The following is a 20,391-nucleotide window of genomic DNA, read 5'->3' as shown; positions in this document are numbered from 1 at the left end:
CTCAAGATACGCAGGTCGTTTGCAGTACAGTTGTTCTGACAACATCTGCACTCTGAGAATCACAGACCTGAGAGAGAGCGACTCAGCTGAGTACAAGTTCAGGTTCATAACAAACCAGCCAGGTGGAAGATTTACTGGTTCACCTGGAGTCACTTTGTCTCTCAGAGGTAACATTTTTGTTGGAAACCATGTAAGTTAGCTCCAAATGCTCAACATTTGGGAAACACTACAGTGAATCTTGTATGCCTTTTATCATGTGTGTAAATTCACCATTCACTCTAAAATTATACTGTTGTTTCTTTACAGATACAGGTTTCCAGGTGCAGGTGAGCAGCTCACAGTCATGCCTGACTGAAACATGTACATGGTCACAGCTTAAGTGTCTCAGCAGCTGTCGTCTACGTGATCAAACCTCCTACATCTGGTACAAGAATGGACAGAAAATTAAGGAAGAAGCACCTTCTTATTCAGACTACTTTTATCCTGCAGACAGCTATTCCTGTGCCCTTAAAGGACATTTTCCTTCTCCATCAGTGTGTGAGTTCACTCCACAATCTTCTAATAATGTGTAGTGTACCTACCATCCATCCATCGTCAACCGCTTATCCTGTGTACGGGGGGGGGCTGGAGCCTGTCCCAGCTTAGAAAGGCCGGGGAAACCGCTGTTTGAACCTACGACCTTGCTGTGAGCAAGATGACTTATAAGCGCACGTTACAGGCCTCAAGCAGGAGTTACCTGTGAACAGAGTTTGTGTCCTGTTTTGTACAAGAACAGCAGAGACAGATGTCACTTGTGATCGTTCAGCAGGCTGTTCTCTGTCTTTAGTAAACAGAATTTCTCTCTTTTTCCCTTCTTCACTTAAACCACGTTGACCATATTCCTTTTAACAAATTACATTTTTAGGTTCACATTACAGCATGGATGTTAATGCATTAAACCCCTGGAATAACATATTTTACAAATGATATAAATGTACAAACTGGTACTATGACTCACGCTTACTGCTGTTTACCAGCTCCAAAATCGTACACATCCAGTAGCTTTGATGCTGTTAAGCCTACTTTAACACCTCCTCGTCCTGAACGGCAAGCTATCCGCCCGGCGCTGCCACTCTTCGGGGGGGAGAGGGCGCAGAAAGGTCAATGCGAACCGAGAGTGAGTGCTCGGCCGGCGTGCTCCGGTCCGAGGCACGCCTCGCAGCGGGGACGGAGATCACCCAGCACGATGTAGCCCGTTCTGGCCGGCTTGCTGGAAGACATCGTTCTTCTTGTTTTCTGGCTGGAAAGTCTTTTGCTCTTTAAACAAATCTTCTGCTCTTAGACAGCTCAGTGCTGAAACAATATGGGAGCCGATGGCTGGGTCTCACCGTTGTATATATACAAGGTGCGGAAGTAGGAGAGGCCCACGCTGTGGGTGGGCGTAGACTAAAATTCTCAGAAGGGGTAAACCCAATAGTGATAGCCTTAGAGGGCGAAGCCTATATGAAATAGAACAAAGGATCCCCTCTGACTATTTTACTTACATTTAATTCAATCCTTGGTTCAGGAGCTGGGAAAATTGGTTATTTAGCACGTAATATTTCTGTATCATATAATTTCTAAGAGAGTATAAAACAGTGCTGGGAACAAAGCATTAGTTACAACATGGATTAAATGCAGAAATGTTGGCGAGCACTGAAGATTAAAGGCACAACAAAATGAACTTACTTGTGGTTCCTTCTTTCTGACATAGTTTTTAACAAGAACAGGGTAATAATTACTCAACTGAAGTGGCGAGAACTACTAAGTAAGTTAAAGATTCATTTAATTAAAACAAGGTAATAGGCAAGTTCATAAGGAGACAATATTCATTTGTCCACACAAAGGAAGCGTCCTCCTCTGGTGTCTGGGTTTTCTCAGCAGTTTCACAGCTGGGTGTGAAAAGGGAGAGGGCATGTTAAGAGCACAAATTAATGGCTCTTTGGTGGGGTAGAGAGTCAAGACAGAAGAAGGGGGTCTTTGATGTCCGAGGTAATCTGAAAGAGGAACTTCGTTACCATGGTTACCCTGCCCTCTTGGTCTTGGGAGTGTTTAGAGGTCGTTTAGTTTATGGCTGCTGAGGTCCTCATAGCCCGCTTCAGGGTGAGGTTAGTCTCTGGACAAGGTTAATATTGTCATTTTAATAGTCATGCATAGAGTCTGTTATCTCAACTTCACCGGAGGTGGTAGGTTTTATGGCTGAAACTGCCCAAGCAGCACTTGGGAGTGGAGCAAACCTTTCACCCCCTCCTTTTGGGTACACACTGGCTGGTTCACTACAAATGTGACGCTGTTTTGAACATTTTAGCTGATGTTCTTTATCATGTATCTTTTAAAATAAGCAAACTCATCCACAGCAATACAACCAGCTGTGAATTACTGCAGTAAAGACTATAGTTTTAATAATCATCAAAAATATTTCATTTTCAGGTGGCCATGGTCATTCATGCAACAGAGTGACTTACACTGACAGAAGCATCTGTGCTTCAAAGGCTCATCAGTGGACATTTCTTGTACTTACAACAGTTATTACACATATATCAGATCTAAATTCTGGTTCAGTCCTGAACGTAGTCTTCAGTGGCAGAATCCCTCACAGCCTGAGGACCTTAGTAAAGACTCCCAGTATGCAGGTCGTGTTCAGGTCCTTGAAACAGAGAGAGGACGCTCCACTCTGAGAATCACTGACCTGAGAGAGAGCGACTCAGCTGAGTATCACTTCAAATTCAACACATGGAGATTTGAATGGAGGAGTAGTTTACCTGGTACAACTCTGACTGTCACAGGTACTGATGAACACAAACTGTAACAGCACATTTAAACTATCTGATGACACGTGAATGTGCTGAATAGTGATCCTGATGGGAAATAATTGTATGTGTGATTAACTGATTACATGATTGTCATAATGTTCTATTTTTTATATCTCTGTGTCTGTCTGAGTGTGATTCAGATCCACATAAAGAACAAATATTTCTGTTTCTTCTTCCCAGATCTCCAGGTTCAGGTGATCAGATCAACAGTCTACAAGAATTATACTGAGGCAGAGCTGCTTTGTCACAGCAGCTGTCGTCTACCTGATCGTCCTTCCTACGTCTGGTTCAAGAATGGACAGAAAATGGAAAGGGTGGAGACATCTTCTTATAAAGATCAGTTTTATCCTGGAGACATCATCTCCTGTGCTCTTAAAGGACATGAGGATTTCCCCTCTCCTTTAGTGTGTGAGTTTAATGGACTGTTTCAGCGGCGTTACAATACAAATTAAAATTTCAGACACAAGTCTTCTTGGAATCTTCTAGATGTTAATATAAACACAGCAGCATTATTTGTGGAAATTAAAAAAATACCACCAGTAGAAATCAGTATTCAGATACATGTTGTCAGGGACATGCACAGACATTTTGGTGGGCGGGGCCTCAAGTTAAAAAAGGGAACTTCTCATAATTATTTATTAAATATTTTTTAAACCAAACATTAAATATATTAACACAACTCTGACTTTCTTACCAAGTTTTTTTAATTCCCTCACACTCATGCAATTGTTTCTAGAAAAACCGTGGTCTTCTTTAGTATTCACGTACGCACACACACACACACACACACACACACACACACACTAACTGATGGTGTCATAGACTTAGTTTCACATTTGAGGGAGGGCTGTCTGTATCATGTAAAGATCTATCAGCATACAACAAACTAATAGAATGGATAGTTATTAGATGAGGAGTCTACGATCAAAATGATGAAGTTACTGCTTAAGTCAGGAAACTTTCTGGCAGCTGCTCAAGCCCCTTTTAATGTCTATGTGTGCACGTGCCTTCATGTTGTGATTTAACTCATAACTCTTATGTCAAATTTCTGAGATTCAGGAATATTAGACGTATAATGTTTTTCATTAAGACAGGATGCATATTGTTAGTCTGCAACTTAAAATTTTTCATGGTAAAGCTTTAAAATGGAGTTACCAGTCTCTGAAGATTTGTTGCCAACAGACTCGACAGACAGACGGTCTTTAGTAGTGGTAAATCTGAAACACATAAGTGCTGCTACGACCACTGACAAATTGTGTTTTTGAAAATACCAAATGATTAGATCATTTTCAACAAACAGGATTCAGACCTGGGACAGATCCAGAATCAGCACTATGGACATCCACTTTGTCAAATACTAGAGAATCAAAAAGACACAAACAGAGAAATTTTATGAAAATAGTCAGTCGTCTATAACATAGTCTAGCATTTCAGTAATTCATGTTTATACCTTCTCCAGATGCTCCAAAGCTTCCCTCTGTGTCAGTGAGTCCCTCTGCTGAGATAGTGGAGGGCAGTTCAGTGACTCTGACCTGCAGCAGTGATGCTAACCCAGCAGCTAAACACACCTGGTACAAGGAGAACCAAACTCTGCTCAGTGAAGAACCACAGCTTGTCTTCAGCTCCATCCAGTCCTCTGACTCTGGAGAGTATTACTGTGCAGCTGAGAACCAGCTGGGGAGGAAGACATCTGAATACATCATTAATGTGAAATGTAAGTGGAACAGTTTATTTTAAAAATAACAAACAGCTTATTAAATATATCTATGCAGGAGAAAATCTTAGCAGTAGTGCAATCTGGACTCAGTGCTGTCAACGTGGAAGAGAGAGTGAACACTTTATTAGCAGGAGGAACTCAGAAACAGCAGGTGGAGTTGGAGCAGGCCTCAGTTACATCCAATCATCAGTACTTCTCATCCTCTTTTAAACTGAATTTAGATTTCAGGTCTGTGTGTAACAAAGGGACTTTCTGAAATTGTATAGAAACATAATAATGGAAAACTCCCTATAATAATCTCCTCGACACAATGTGATTCTTTAGAGGACATATTTTTATTTTATTATGATTATATTTTATTCTTTGGATTATTGCTTGACAGATTTGATTTAGGATTCATCCTGAAGGTGGCCACTATACTGCTCTTCAAATCATTTCACAGTAAGGCTTGAAAAACTTGAGTTTAATATCTTGCCAGTTGTGTGCAGAAAACCACAGGAGGTCAATCACCTGTTTCTCAACATGCCTGATACTGTGTTGAAATATTTGATGTCACTACTGCTTTGCCAACCAAATGGACATTGCACACGGCTCCCCTCTAAGTAAAGCCATGTAAGTTGAAATTAACTCGCACTTGCCAAAATTAAAAAAAATTCTGCCCACATCACTCCTAACGGCAGCTGCTCCAGTCCAGGGCTTCAAACGCTAATGGAGACACTGAAGGTTGATGCTTCTTTAATACACTTAACGTTCCTACCTTCTGAGTTTCGTAATTAAGATTTCTTTTACCAAAAATGAGCCATCTGATGTTAGCTAGCTGATAGTCCACACTAATTTTCACCACTTGCCTATATCATTTTGGATTAGTTATTGTAGAGATACATTTTGACATCAATATACAGTTCATTATTTCATCAAATCTTTTGTGAGTCTTTTTACAATAAGCAAGTCATATGTTTTCACTCTGGAACTCAGGAGTTTTACCTGGCTAGGTACAGTAAATGTTAAAAACCAGGTTTGTTATTTCAAATGTATTCAGTTTCAGTTTTATTTATAGAACGCCCAATTCATAGGAAAAGTCATCTCATTGCATTTTTTATGTAGAGCAGATGTAGACCATACTTTTCATATTACTGAGACCTAAAAATTCCCAATTCCCCAACAATGTATGACTACTGCTTTACTGAGCGTAGATTACATTTCATTCATAGTCAATATGAGCAAGAGCAAAGGAGACATTTGCTAAGAAAGAGTAAGTTGAAACTTGAGACAGTTTGAACTAAACTTAAAATAATAAGAATTAGGAATCAGAGATGATAATGCAGACTGCATTATGACAGTGTCTTTGGTTCTGGTTCAGCATTGTGTGGGTCTGTGTTTGAGCGGTCATGATGGTCTGCTGCTGTGTGCTGGTCTGACTTTCTGGCAGGTTTTTTCTAGAATACTTGGTGCCACCTGACAACAACAGTTGTTGTGTGTTATGGGGCACCCATCAACTGGTGTAATAAATGTGATTTATCATCATCTACAGACTGAAGACATTAGTTCAATAAGCAAGGATATATTAAGCATTGTAAGATTTTAGTTCACTGAAGCGTGTGCCTGCACGTGACCTGGGAAAAACGTCCTAAAATGCCTAAAAACAGGCCTGTAAACAAATATTGACAAGTTGTCTCTCTTTTGTCCACAGATGCTCCAAAGCTTCCCTCTGTGTCAGTGAGTCCCTCTGCTGAGATAGTGGAGGGCAGTTCAGTGACTCTGACCTGCAGCAGTGATGCTAACCCAGCAGCTAATTATACCTGGTACAAGGAGAACCAAACACTGATTCAGGGACCAGGAGACATTTATCATTTCACCTCTATCAGCTCTAAGGACAGCGGGATCTACCACTGCAAGGCTGAGAATGAGTATGGCCAGATCAACTCCACATCTGTATCCATAGATGTCCAGTGTAAGTACAAAACATCCGCAAAGCGCTTCCACATACAATGTGTTTAATTACAGATAGTGAATGTTAATGTGAGTTTATGAGCTCGTTAACGTTATCATGTTCTAAAGTAGCATCACAGGGGTTTAAAGGATCATTTCAGATTATTTAATGCTAACTTATAATATAGTCACGTGCCATTTGTACGTTAAAATAGTTTTTGGTCACTAATCATTCCTCCTGGTGAAGAAGAGATACCTTCGTAGAGCAACATGCATTTCAGAGTTCACATGTAGCGAATTTGAGGCTTCAGCAGTCTGAGTTTCATGAAGAAGGTTTAGCCCCATTGGTGTCCTGACGTTACTCTGTCATTCACGCAGCGTTCCATACACATTGTTTTTTAAATGTTATCCAGCGACAGGTTATATATTTTTGTAATTCCACTGATGTCCACTGTCTGCCGAGGGTTTGCCCAGTGAAAAAGTTCAATGCAGTATTTCCACAGACTGCAGCTTCCAGCAAAGGAGAAGAGCAGAGCGGCACAGTCTGAGAAAATATTGGACATTGGCTTTGCTCCGAGCTAACATTTAATATGTCCAGACAGAAAGTAGACATCTGTGAGGTCAACAAAATGCTTTTTAAGACGCAAGCTGCTGCTGGATAACAACGTAAACGTTTTGACTTATCTTCTAAGGCTCCTTCCACAACTGTCGTTTGGTTCATTTGGTCCAGACCAGGGAAAAAATGATCCACTGTTGCGTTCCTGATCTCAGCAGAGTTCGATTGGCAGCTTTCACATCAGCCTAAATGAACCGAACTAACCAACACGTCCTCTTACCTAAATGACAAACTAGGTCATTTGTCAGTGCCTTCTAAAACTACATATATAACCGTCGTAAAGTACCAGTCCAGCGACAGGCTTACCAGACCTTAACTACGTTATGTAAGTCACATGACTGATGTCACATAAATCAAGAGATTTAACTGACGTGACATAAGTCACATGATGTCAGTCCAATACATCATGTGACTTAACTCACATGAGGTAAGTCAGTAACACTATTTAACTTGAACTCAAATAATAACACTGACTTGGTGTCACATGGGACTTGAATGCTCGTCTCCTGTTCTTCCTTTGCTACCGTCATACGGCCACTAGAGGTCTCAGCCACAAAAAAAGTAAATATGAGTCAAACAACATAATATGGTCGCTTTTCTGGTGAAGACAGGCTGGTACTAACTGGGCAAACGCATCAGAGTTTGTTTAACTGGACCAAACAGGTTAAGTATGAAAGAACCCTGTTACTGTAGACCACAAACCAAATCATGGAGTAACATGAAGCGTGCTGAGGACACAAATAGGGCTTTGGGGGGATATTTCCTGATAGTAGTTTTTTTTACTGAGACACAACACTGGCAATAAACCTACTCACAACTACCAAATCTTGTTTTCCTTAGTATTTCTATACATGTTCTCCCCCAGATGCTCCAAAGCTTCCCTCTGTGTCAGTGAGTCCCTCTGCTGAGATAGTGGAGGGCAGTTCAGTGACTCTGACCTGCAGCAGTGATGCTAACCCAGCAGCTAAATACACCTGGTACAAGGAGAACCAAACACTGATTCAGGGACCAGAGGACATTTATCATTTCACCTCTATCAGCTCTAAGGACAGCGGGATCTACCACTGCAAGGCTGAGAATGAGTATGGCCAGATCAACTCCACATCTGTATCCATAGATGTCCAGTGTAAGTACAAAACATCCGCAAAGCGCTTCCACATACAATGTGTTTAATTACAGATAGTGAATGTTAATGTGAGTTTATGAGCTCGTTAACGTTATCATGTTCTAAAGTAGCATCACAGGGGTTTAAAGGATCATTTCAGATTATTTAATGCTAACTTATAATATAGTCACATGCCATTTGTACGTTAAAATAGTTTTTGGTCACTAATCATTCCTCCTGGTGAAGAAGAGATACCTTCGTAGAGCAACATGCATTTCAGAGTTCACATGTAGCTAATTTGAGGCTTCAGCAGTCTGAGTTTCATGAATCAACTGTAACTTCCAAAATTACAGTTGTTATAGTGCAAAATTTCCTTTTGGTGTTTGTTCAGACAGTGAATCTTTGCTGAGCTGCAGCAGAAGGTTTAGCCCCATTGGTGTCCTGACGTTACTCTGTCATTCACGCAGCGTTCCATACACATTGTTTTTTAAATGTTATCCAGTGACAGGTTATATATTTTTGTAATTCCACTGATGTCCACTGTCTGCCGAGGGTTTGCCCAGTGAAAAAGTTCAATGCAGTATTTCCACAGACTGCAGCTTCCAGCAAAGGAGAAGAGCAGAGCGGCACAGTCTGAGAAAATATTGGACATTGGCTTTGCTCCGAGCTAACATTTAATATGTCCAGACAGAAAGTAGACATCTGTGAGGTCAACAAAATGCTTTTTAAGACGCAAGCTGCTGCTGGATAACAACGTAAACGTTTTGACTTATCTTCTAAGGCTCCTTCCACAACTGTCGTTTGGTTCATTTGGTCCAGACCAGGGAAAAAATGATCCACTGTTGCGTTCCTGATCTCAGCAGAGTTCGATTGGCAGCTTTCACATCAGCCTAAATGAACCGAACTAACCAACACGTCCTCTTACCTAAATGACAAACTAGGTCATTTGTCAGTGCCTTCTAAAACTACATATATAACCGTCACATGATGTCAGTCCAATACATCATGTGACTTAACTCACATGAGGTAAGTCAGTAACACTATTTAACTTGAACTCAAATAATAACACTGACTTGGTGTCACATGGGACTTGAATGCTCGTCTCCTGTTCTTCCTTTGCTACCGTCATACGGCCACTAGAGGTCTCAGCCACAAAAAAAGTAAATATGAGTCAAACAACATAATATGGTCGCTTTTCTGGTGAAGACAGACTGGTACTAACTGGGCAAACGGATCAGAGTTTGTTTAACTGGACCAAACAGGTTAGGTATGAAAGAACCCTGTTACTGTAGACCACAAACCAAATCATGGAGTAACATGAAGCGTGCTGAGGACACAAATAGGGCTTTGGGGGGATATTTCCTGATAGTAGTTTTTTTACTGAGACACAACACTGGCAATAAGCCTACTCACAACTACCAAATCTTGTTTTCCTTAGTATTTCTATACATGTTTTCCTCCAGATGCTCCAAAGCTTCCCTCTGTGTCAGTGAGTCCCTCTGCTGAGATAGTGGAGGGCAGTTCAGTGACTCTGACCTGCAGCAGTGATGCTAACCCAGCAGCTAAATACACCTGGTACAAGGAGAATGAAGACTCACCAAAAGCATCAGGACAGAACTTCACCATCACTGACTTCAGAGCTGAACACAGTGGGAAATATTACTGTGAAGCCCAGAACAGAAGAGGACGTCATAACTCCATCTTACATCTGACTGTTGTTGCAGGTAAGGTTTTATAATTTACCTACACACACCTGTTAACTGCAGAGTTTACAGCCACACACATCTTTGAGCTTACCTTGGGTTACAGAAGCTCAGCTAACTTTAGTTAGGATTATTTTTAAGCTTTGAAAAAAACTGATCCCAGAAAACACATTTAACCATTGTTAGTGTCCATTTATCACTAATTCGCTTTTGGAATTAAGAATTTCTAAAACTTTTCCAGTGTTTGTGCTTGATTGTTGTTTTCCAGGTTCATTGAAATTTCCAGTTGCTCTATCAGTCAGTGCTGTTGTTCTGGTCTTCATTCTTCTTCTCTCTGTCGTCCTGTGGATTAGGTGAGCAGATCACTTTCTCTGTGATTAAATGTATGTATATTCACATTTTTTAACTCAGTCTCAAAGCACTAGTCACATGTTCGTATGTGCATTTAAAGTTAGCTGTAATGGTTCCTCCTGTTAATACTGACCCTCAAGAGATCCCCTCTTAAAGCAGTTTCAATGTAAGTGATGCAGGACTTCCTTCCATATTAAAAAACTAATTGTGGAAGATTCCCACTTGATTTGTCTAACTGAGAAGTTTATTAGCTTCATCGTTTTAGCACAGAATGAGGATTTTAGATTTTGTCCTCCATCACTTACATTGAAACTACTTTAGGGAGGGATTTATTTGTTACATTCATCGTGATTTTGCTGTAACAATAACTCTCAATGTACATATGGGCATTTTAGCATTGTAGTCATGTTTGCTTGAAGAAATGTGTTTAGTTATTCATTTGCTTCTTTTATTTATTCTCCTGTCAGAAGAGAGAGGTCTTTGCAACAACAACCTGAGGCTGGTGAGAGACCACACAACAGAGCAGAGGTACAAACTAAAACATGCTGATCTTGTAGGTGCATCACATCCTTCTTTGACTACTTTCTTCACCCAAATTAACCACGCTCTCCTTTATCTGTTTCTCAACCTGATGGCTTGTATGATCAGATGGAATAATTACAGAAAGCAAAACCTGTTTTATTGTACATGTGGGCACCATATACAACATATGACTGTTAAGACTTCAGAAACTTTTCCTTCCCAAAATAAATTAAGCAGCTTTTATCCAGCCATACTTCTGGCACACTGTTCCCCTGTTAAAATGAACAGACAGGACTGTCATCTTGTAAATAATAGTGTAAGTAAAATATGAATACTATTGACCTCTGCTGGTGAGCACAAGGTATTACAACACAAAACAGATTTTCAGTATCAAGCTTCAGTACTTTGGTTTTTTAGTTTAGCAAATTAGGCTGAACACACTCATGGTCCTGTCATGCTGCAGTGCAGTAACAGTCTTATTTACTACCTTAAGTCACACTTGAGTTCTGTTTGTCTTGTAAGCAGTACATGGAAAATGTAAAAGTCCTCTTGTCTATGTGGCAGGAGACAGATGAACTTCAGTATGCAAGCGTACAGTGCGTTAGGAACGAGTCAGAGGCTCTCTACTCCAACTTCAGCCCAGCTCAGCCCCTCAGAAACGAGGAGGAGGTTGTTTACGCAAACCCGAATTTCAACAGTGCTGCAGGGTGAGCAGCTCTTCACACAGGACAATCTTTGTTGCTGTTTGATTTAAATAAAATACACATTCAGTTTGAAAGTGTCAGAGAATTTAATCTCACATTTTTGCTGTTGCATGTGTCTTTTTATGGTTTTATGTTTCTTGTTAAGTGTTCTTCTTTTAATTATTGATTTCTTCACAGAACAAGGCGTCAAGCAGCTGTGGAGGATGTATCTGCCCTGTACAGCAGAGTTAATAGAAGCCACTGAGTGTGATGACAACATGGATCTGTGGTCTGTATTTATGCATGGACTTTCGATGGGCCCATTACATTTTTCCTCAAGACAGAATTGGTTAAGAGTGCAGAATTAAGGCAACAATATTTCATTTACATCTTATATTAATGAAGGACAGGTAGATTAAATATTAGATACCTCCCTAACGGTTACATTAAAACCTTCATGAAAGTAGGATTTATCACAGGACAGTTGTGTTGAACGGCGTTAGTTTTAGATCAGTGTACTTAATAATACACTTCCATCTTTTCAGGACAATGTTTTTTTTCTTTGTCTTTGTTTTTTTTACTGTTTTGATTATTATATGATCACAACTGTTACAATGTAAGTCATTCACACCTATTGCCAATATTTTTATGCTCATTTTCTGAATTTGTATTTTATTGTCATTTCAAACTGAGTATTTACATTTCTTTACATGTTTTGTATTGTTTTGTCTTGCAAGGAAAATAGTGAGTAAGACTCTTGTGTTTGGCCTGATGAGTGACAGCTTGGAAACACTTTTTAAAAAATGTAAATGGTTATAAACTTTATTTTTAGCTGCATTTAAGTCTTTGACATTGAGTTTGTATTCCAATCTGATTAACCAGAACATTTATTACATCTTTTTGAAGTTGTAAAATCTGAAATGAAAAGCGCTCCATCGTTTCGGGGCATGCATTAACTTTGAAAACAACAGTTTTTTGCAGTAAAATAGAAACCAATCTGTACACATGATGTTGCTAACAGAGCTCATAGCAGGGCAGTATGTCATTTATCCAGTTTGTCTCTTACTAGTCTGAAGTGTGGTGAGAGTGAGAGTTTGTGAGACCATAATATTATTTCTCATTAATGTTAAAGTTTAAAATTATTAATAAATAGTTAAAGGACCACAAGACAAAGGTTTATCTTAAAACAAAAGTATTTGCTGTATCATTCATCTTGTTCATACTGGACATTTAGAGATCCCTTGCTAAAAAAAGTTCATATGAAACGAATATGAGGCTTAAGTCGTCTAAGTTAGACAAACAAAGTGCTCATCTCCCAAAGTTACTGTCCTTTTAGTACAAAATCCCCACTTTGTGTTTACAGGACAGCGTTTCCTTCCTGAGCTGCCGTGACAGAGGGGACAGGGACAGAAGAGGGAATATCCTAATGAAGAAGACTGTAATAGACTTCTAACTTTGTTTGTCTAAACCAGACATCATATTAGGATCAGATACTAATTGGAGTGTATTTCTGCACAGACTGAGGACTGCTTGTTCTGAATCAGCAATTTTCTTAAAAAAGTCAAATCTTCATGTGGCAGATAAAAGTCTGCTGAGCACCTTCTGATTCCATACAAACAGTTAGTGATCCACAACTCAAAGAAAGACTCCTAAATTTCCAATAGTTCCTTTTGCAAGCACAGAAACAAATGTTTAATATATGAACTCTCCTTCAGAAAGCAATGAGGTGATCAGTAGCAGTAGCCAGCTGCCCACAGAGGTAACCACACCTGCCTGTAAAATCTCTCAAGCTGTTTGTGTCTGTGAGGGAATTTAGGCCAGGTTAATGGAGGTGACCTGTCACACTTAACCTGTCTTCTTACGTCTCGTGTCTCACGCCTCATGTCTCTGGCAGGCTGAAAACGACATAAAACCGAGGAAGTTGACATGATGTGGACGAGTTTAGAGTTAAATCAATATACACCACACGCTTAGTAAATTAATTTTATCAATTCAATTGGATCTGAAATAACAGTGGTTTTATTTATCCTCTTTATTATACACTGCTTACAAATTGTATGTTTTTGTCAAATGATTTTATGTAAGTTCAGTCCAGGTTGTTGAGTGACTTGTTTTTGCTTTGATACATGCGTCACAAAACATTCAAAATAACTTTAATGGCTCTTTTTTGTCATTATGACACTGTCTGTTTAAGGCCAAACCATATTTTTAGTGAAGTTTAGGGATATAATGTATTTCTTATATGGGGACTAAAATCAGTTTAGTCACATTATGAAGAAATGCATATCCCAACAACTTAAAATGATTTAATATTATCGTGGTTTAAGGTTAAAGTTAGGGAAGGGGTTGGTTTTAGGCATATAGTGTTTATGCTTAGGGTGAGTTTCCAGGAAGTCAACAGAGTGTCCCCTCAATTTGTGCATAAAGACATTTTAAACACATTAACCTGTCAACACATCCTGTTTTTGTCAGGTGAAGGAGCAAGAGCAGAAGTTGTGTTTGCATGTAATATTCCTTACAAATTGATGGTAGTTCCCTCAGTTACGAAAACTATATCAAATGCTCCTTTTGTTAAATGAAATGATCTTGAATACAGTTGTTATAAACTTCAATCAAGGCTTCTGAGCACATCCCATGATCAGTGATGGAAATGAAAATAACCATGAATAAATAAATAACCTACACACAAGGTGTTTCATAAATATACAGCATGTAAGATTGGCTGAAGACATCGAAAGTGCATCATATTCTGTACTTTTAAAGCAATCGTATATTGAATATGTTACCACCTTGATTTCATCTTAGAGCCTTTTTATACTCAAATGAATCACTTAACCTTTTTTAGTACTAGACTCATCTGAACCTGCAGACCTGAACAGCCACAGCATCAAACAGTGTTTCTCAGCAGTTGATGGTTTAAGCATTGCAATAATGCATACTTGTGTTAAGTTGGGGGACTAATAACTATCGAAGCAGCAGAGGCCGAGAAATCCTGACTTTTACCCCCTAGTAGGAGTTAGGCTATAATGAATCTAAAATCTCTACATGCTACACTTCCTAAAATCAGGGACGTCACTAGGATTGAAAGACAGGGGGGGGCTTAGCCCCTAGGGCAGCGGTTGGCAATAGGTGCCGGCTAGATTGCTTTGATAAAAGAAAAATAAAAAAATTAAAGCGGCTGATGCTTAAATAGATCTGAGTCGTGACAGCAACACTCACATAATTACTTAAGTGATTGTGCCTCCAAAATAAAAACGCAAGAACGTTTTTTGTTGAGTTTATTGAGAGCCTTTACTTTGAAAAGTTCTGAAGAACATTCGAAAGAGTCTCTGGCTTTCTTGACACACCACTGAAAAAGCCGTCCATAAACGAGTGATTGGATTCCCCTGAATTTCCTCAGGGAAATGAAAATAAGCGTCCATAGATCAAACGCCAGGACGTACAAGCACTGCGACACATGCATTATTGTGAGCATGTGAAAAAGACATCAATTTATTTAGCAAGGGAGAAAAAAAAGTCTGCAGGATTTTAGGATCAATCTTACAACTCCTGCAACGGGAGTCCCACACTCTACCAACTGAGCTAAACATGCACATGAGTATCCAAGGATTTGAAATAATTTGACTGAATATATATTAATATTTAATATATATCAAAAGAACAAAATTGATTGCTTGATGTTTAGTATGTAAAGAGTGAGACATGTGGGACCGCCTCTTCTCCCATCATGTACCTCTCCATCTGTTCAGAAGTAAGATTGGTAGCAGAGGCCACGCCCATCTGCCAGATGTGACCTTCAACAAGGTTACCAAATGACTGTTGATACCATTGTGTTTCTTGTCTGTCATAGAAGAGCGTCACATGGGGAGGGTCTGGAGGTGTGGTGTAGGGTTCGAGGAGGGTGATCCATTTTTTCCACAGGAGGTAGGAGCTCATCAGTCCCCCTTTTTCAGGAGTCTCAGGTTGCACGAGGCCCCAATAGATGTCAGCTGTGTGAGCCTGCAGGGGTTGTAACAACCATTGTCCAGTTTGAGGGTATCCACATCGAAACTGAGTTCCATCTGGTAGGGTAACTACTAGTCCATCAGCGCTGCACAAGATGGTGGCTCCTAATTTTATGGAGATCTCTTCCCAGTCGGTTTACAGGGACTGTAGGGGACACCACAAATGGATGAAGCAAGCGTTGGTGTCCCAGTTGTGTTGGCAGCGATTCAGTCACTGGCAGTTTCTGTCCTACCCCAGAGAAACCTACAACCTGCACGGTGTCATTGGAGATTTGATCACGTGGTGGGGTCTCTGCGTAGCTCCCTGACTTCTTTGTTGGTTGTTAGGATTTTGTGGACAGTTCTAGCCCAGTGGGAGGTGTTTCCACATATGAAACATCCTCCGTAGCCTCCTCCTCCTCGTGTTTCCCTTTGAAACCCACCTCTACCTCTCCCCCTTCCACGACCTCCTCTGTTTCTCCCCTAGGAGGTCCCATGACCGTTGGTTCCACCCTTGATTCTGAGAGGGGTGGTGTGGATCCACCCACGGTGGGATGGGATATAAATCTGGAGTATGTGGGTCAGGGCGGAGCTCCAGCCACCAACTGTTTAGTAGGGCCCTTCTTTTTCTCATTTACCTCCTGTCTCGCCTTCCCCAGCTGCAGCTTCAGTAGCTGCGTCCGCAATCTCATTCTCTTTCCCTTCTTCCTGATCTTTGGCTCTCTGCAAGTGGTGTATTAGGTGTCTCTCCCAAATCTGGGACTCACTTCCTGGGAGGTCTGGATTGCTCAGCATGGCTTCTTTAACAGAGTTTGGAACCCCCTCCAATACAGCCTTCCTGAACCATTCTTGCTGCACACCAGTGTTTCTGGCCCAGGTTTCCTTGCACTTATCTAAATAATCACGTGGGTTTTGGTCTGTTTTCCAGGGGAGTTTGGGCACTGTCGCTGCATTGGGTAGTGGGAATCGTTCTCTCATTGCTGCCCCTACATCCATCACTAGTCGAGTAAAGGGAATCTCATCAGGCACATCCTCAAGTCGTCCCTCTCTTTCTATCTCCCTCATCACATGACCTGGGAGACATCTGGCTGCTACAGCTCTCCAGTCCCCCAGGGCTAATTTCTGTCCTGCTGTAGCTTGTCTAGCTGGTCGAGCCACAATCCTCCCCCATCAGCTACAGGTGGCATTTTTTCCACTACGGCCTGTACAACACCTAAGCTCCATGGCTTATATTTTTCCCCAAACCCTCCTGTTCCTTGTAGCAAAGGGAGATTGAGTATCTGTCGGTTGCTCTTCTGGCGTCTTACCTTCTCCAGCTCATCTACTACCTTGCTGTGCTTGCTTTCCCTTCTCCTGTGACTCTTGGATAAGTCGCCTAGCTTTCTCTTCTAGTAGTGGCCTATCTGTGGGTTCAGGGGAACTGTATCCTCTAGCACCCTGGCCTATCAACGGCTTGTTATCATCCCGTTCCTCTTCCTCCTCCTGTTCCTCTTCTTCCAGCTCATCTTCTTCTTCTGAGTGAAGTTGCTCCTTCAGGAGCCAGACAAGTGTCCAGTCACCTCTTCCATCCTGTCACTCCCTCTTGATGTTTTACCTCGGTGTCCAGATCCTCCTGTGTTCTCCTCCCTACGCCTCCTGGCTTTAAAGGGGAGGTTGTTGTCTTCCTCTCTGCCCTTCAGGACACCTTGTGAGGTTGGGCAGTCTTATCTTTTTCTCCGTTTCGCTTGTTCTTTTTCTTGTTTTGTTTGTCTTTAGGTTTGCTTCTGTTGCTTGTTACCAGTAACACATTATCAATTTGCTCTCCCCATGGTTTCCATGGGCCCCATCCCCTCATCACAAAGTATCCCTTGGAGAATATCACTCACTCACACATTCACTCCTCCGTTCGTTCACACGCTGAGGTCCCAGACCTACAGAGATCCCAGATCTCTACTTTAATTTTACCTTGTGAGAGCCTAAACCACGATGCTTGGATATTCCAGATATCCGGGCCTTTCACCCTTGGTACTTCGGGGGTCCTGAATTTCCCGGGACTCAAACCCAGCTTCGGTATTTCAAACCGAGCACTCCTCTTTTCCGGAAAGTGAGGAGGCTGGAGACGCCACTCCCAGGGACAAATCACATTCAACGGGCACGGTTATATCACCAACTATCCAGTTGATTTACTCATCAGTTTACACACAACCATTGAAAATGACACTTTGTTATTTCCCAACGGGACTCTAACCCGAAAATCCTATATTTCCTGTCCACTTGATACCTTTTCTCTTTTAATTGACTGTACATTCAGGACTTTTATCGTTCACAATTTAGTTCATTTATTCAATAGGCAGATTCGTTTAAACAGGTTCTGCTTACCTTTTGTTAGTGGCGCCGGAACGATTCAAGTCCCTTGTGTCCAATCACTCGGCCAATTAATGTTCTCGACCCATCCCGGACGAGCCCCCAAATTGTTGAAGTGCAACGACTTCCCCGAATTCGTTGATGAGAAGGATCAGATGAGACAAGGTATCAAGTTCACACAATGTTGATTTATTCAACCCAATACAGATATATCCGGAGACTCTGCTGTCAGGCTGTCTAACACAGAGTCTGACTACTTCCGGCTAAGCAATGATTATATGCTGGAAACTGCACCCCTGTGTGTCTCTCGTGTTTGCCATATATGGTAATTGACAGTTGGTATAGAATGTTCTAGTGTGCCTTAGGGGCTGTCATGTGAGTGTATGTGTGTGTGACTCTATTAATAAAAGTGTGAAGTGTGTCAGAGTGTATTATTGTCCGGGCCCGGTTTCCTGTCATTCAGCACAAGCTTCTAACTGTCTTAACTGTTGAATTACCTTAAGATAATGATGTCACACACTATTGAGTATCATATGAGCAATCCTAAGTAATAAGTAAGCATATAAGAGAATCATATCCTGCAATATCACTGTAGGGTTGTGTTGTATATCCACACAAGATGTGATGTTTTATAGAAATCCACATTGCTTATTGCTTATATACCAGTGGTTCTTAACCTGGGGGTCGGGACCCCCCTGTTGGTCGCGAGAATGCTACTATAGGCACGGACGGACTAAAGTTGTGAATGGAATCACTTTGGGTGGACACTGTAAATATTTTGCACTGTTTAATCCAGTAGGTGGCAGTGATGCCAACCGCTACTGTTTTGAGTGTGTGAGGTGTACAAACACGCAAAATATTTTCTACTTCAAAAAGGGGTCTGACTGCCAGAAAGGTTAAGAACCCCTGTCATATACTATTTTAAAGTTGCAAAGTTCAATGTTTTGCTCTAAACTGCATTTTGTTGTATTTAGTATACAATGACAATAGAGTCTCAATCATGAATCCTGAAATCTGTTAGTTTGGGGGGAGTTCTGGGGGTCCTCCCCCAGAAGATATTGAGCATTAAACACTTAATTTCTGTCTTTCCTGCATCAATTTGTGGTGGAAGTGTTTTTATTTATCCATCTATCTACTTTTCACCTACCGCCCTGCACGGTCTCTCAGATCAACTGAACTCGGTTTATTGTCCATCCCTCGTTTCCGGTTGACTACAGTAGGTGGAAGGTCATTTAGTGTTAATGCTCCAAAATTATGGAATTCACTGCCCCTTTCACTTTGAAATATTTCATCCGTGGCTACATTCAAGACACAGTTAAAAACATATCTATTTAACATGTATTTCGTTTAAATGTGACTATATGTATCCTATGTGATTGTAAGTTGTGTGCTAGTGTGTAAATGTACCATGTAAAGTGACCTTGAGCTCTGGAAAGGCGCTATATAAATAAAACTTCTTCTTCTTCTTCTTCTTCAAAGGGAAACACAAAATTCTGGTTGCAGGTGAATTCAAAATCTAAAACTCAACAGAATTTAAGTCTTTGCAGCTCTCAGTCATTCTGTGCTTTCTGTTTCTCCTGTAGATCAACTTTCTCATGTAATATCAACACACATGCAGATGAAAAAACAATAATTTTGTCCTATCCATTTTTGAATCAAATTTGGCACTGGTACCACAGCTAGCATCTCTCATTGACCAGGATTCAAAGAGCTAACTCTGGTTGATTAATTTTAACATTACTGTAGCTAGCTAGCCTAGCAAAAATGTCAGATAATTCTGTTATCTGACAGTGTTATAACAACATAGTGTAAGAGTAACTGTAATTCAGTGCTGCAACCAAGACTACATTATGCCTTTAAAAGAATCAGGTGAACAAATGATGAACATTCACTTAAAAAGTGGCTTTTTTAGGGACAGTATGTAAGACATACCTGAACAGCAAGTATGCTAAAATGCTTTGTTTACCTCGCTGTGTCGCGGCAGTGCAGCAGGCTCGAGCAGTGAAAACAAGGAATGAAGTTTAACTTATATGGAGACTAAATGAGCCGAGTGGAATGGATTTGAAGAAGCAGAAGCATGAAAGTGACGGCTGTAGAATGGAGTTTAATTTATATAGAATTCCTCAACCTTTCAGACACATCAACGCTACATGGGGGGAATTCACTTAGGCCAGACTGAGGTCTTCTGTAGGCTGTGACTACCCAGTTGCTGTAAATGTTTGCTAGAGTAATACCTCTCCCTATTAGATAAGTTGCAGGTCTAAAGAAGGCTATTTAATTACACTAATTACTGTTACTGCACTGTGGATTGGTTCAGAGTGTGATTTTGCTCTGTAGTTTGGCTTGCATACAAACATAAATATGTAAGCTGTTGATAAGGATCCTGTTTAAAGTGCCTACTGTCTGAATTTAATAACTTGATGGTGGAAGGATTAAAAATGATTACTATATTTATGGATACATGTATGTATGATTGCTTTTATTTTATTATATTTTCCTGTGTGTATATCTGTGGGGATATGCTCATATACAGCCTAGCCATTTAGGCACATCTGCATATTTATTTAATTCATTACAGCCTATAAATGGAGAAAGTTAAGTTGGTCAG

General features: G+C 40.6%; 2 long non-coding RNA genes across 3 annotated transcripts; both read left to right on the top strand.

The window, feature by feature from the left end:
- Window positions 1-5,082: 5,082 nt before the first annotated feature.
- On the top strand, window positions 5,083-9,720 carry LOC119899084. The gene is made up of 4 exons (XR_005443709.1): window positions 5,083-5,271; window positions 6,239-6,499; window positions 7,959-8,219; window positions 9,662-9,720. It is a non-coding gene; the product is annotated as an uncharacterized LOC119899084 (long non-coding RNA).
- A 51-nt stretch (window positions 9,721-9,771) lies between these two features.
- LOC119899027 lies at window positions 9,772-12,554 on the top strand. 2 transcript variants are annotated; one of them, XR_005443690.1, is made up of 5 exons: window positions 9,772-9,922; window positions 10,170-10,254; window positions 10,720-10,780; window positions 11,339-11,481; window positions 11,656-12,554. It is a non-coding gene; the product is annotated as an uncharacterized LOC119899027 (long non-coding RNA). The 2 variants fall into 2 exon arrangements; XR_005443689.1 differs by lacking the exon at window positions 9,772-9,922 and having other exon boundaries at window positions 10,079-10,254.
- Window positions 12,555-20,391: the final 7,837 nt, after the last annotated feature.

Source organism: Micropterus salmoides, unplaced genomic scaffold (genome assembly GCF_014851395.1).
Source record: "Micropterus salmoides isolate LMB-PRFRI ecotype aquatic unplaced genomic scaffold, ASM1485139v1 Ms_hic_scaffold_1, whole genome shotgun sequence".
Classification (NCBI taxonomy): Eukaryota; Metazoa; Chordata; class Actinopteri; order Centrarchiformes; family Centrarchidae; genus Micropterus; species Micropterus salmoides.
This window is presented reverse-complemented; position numbering and strand designations above follow the sequence as displayed.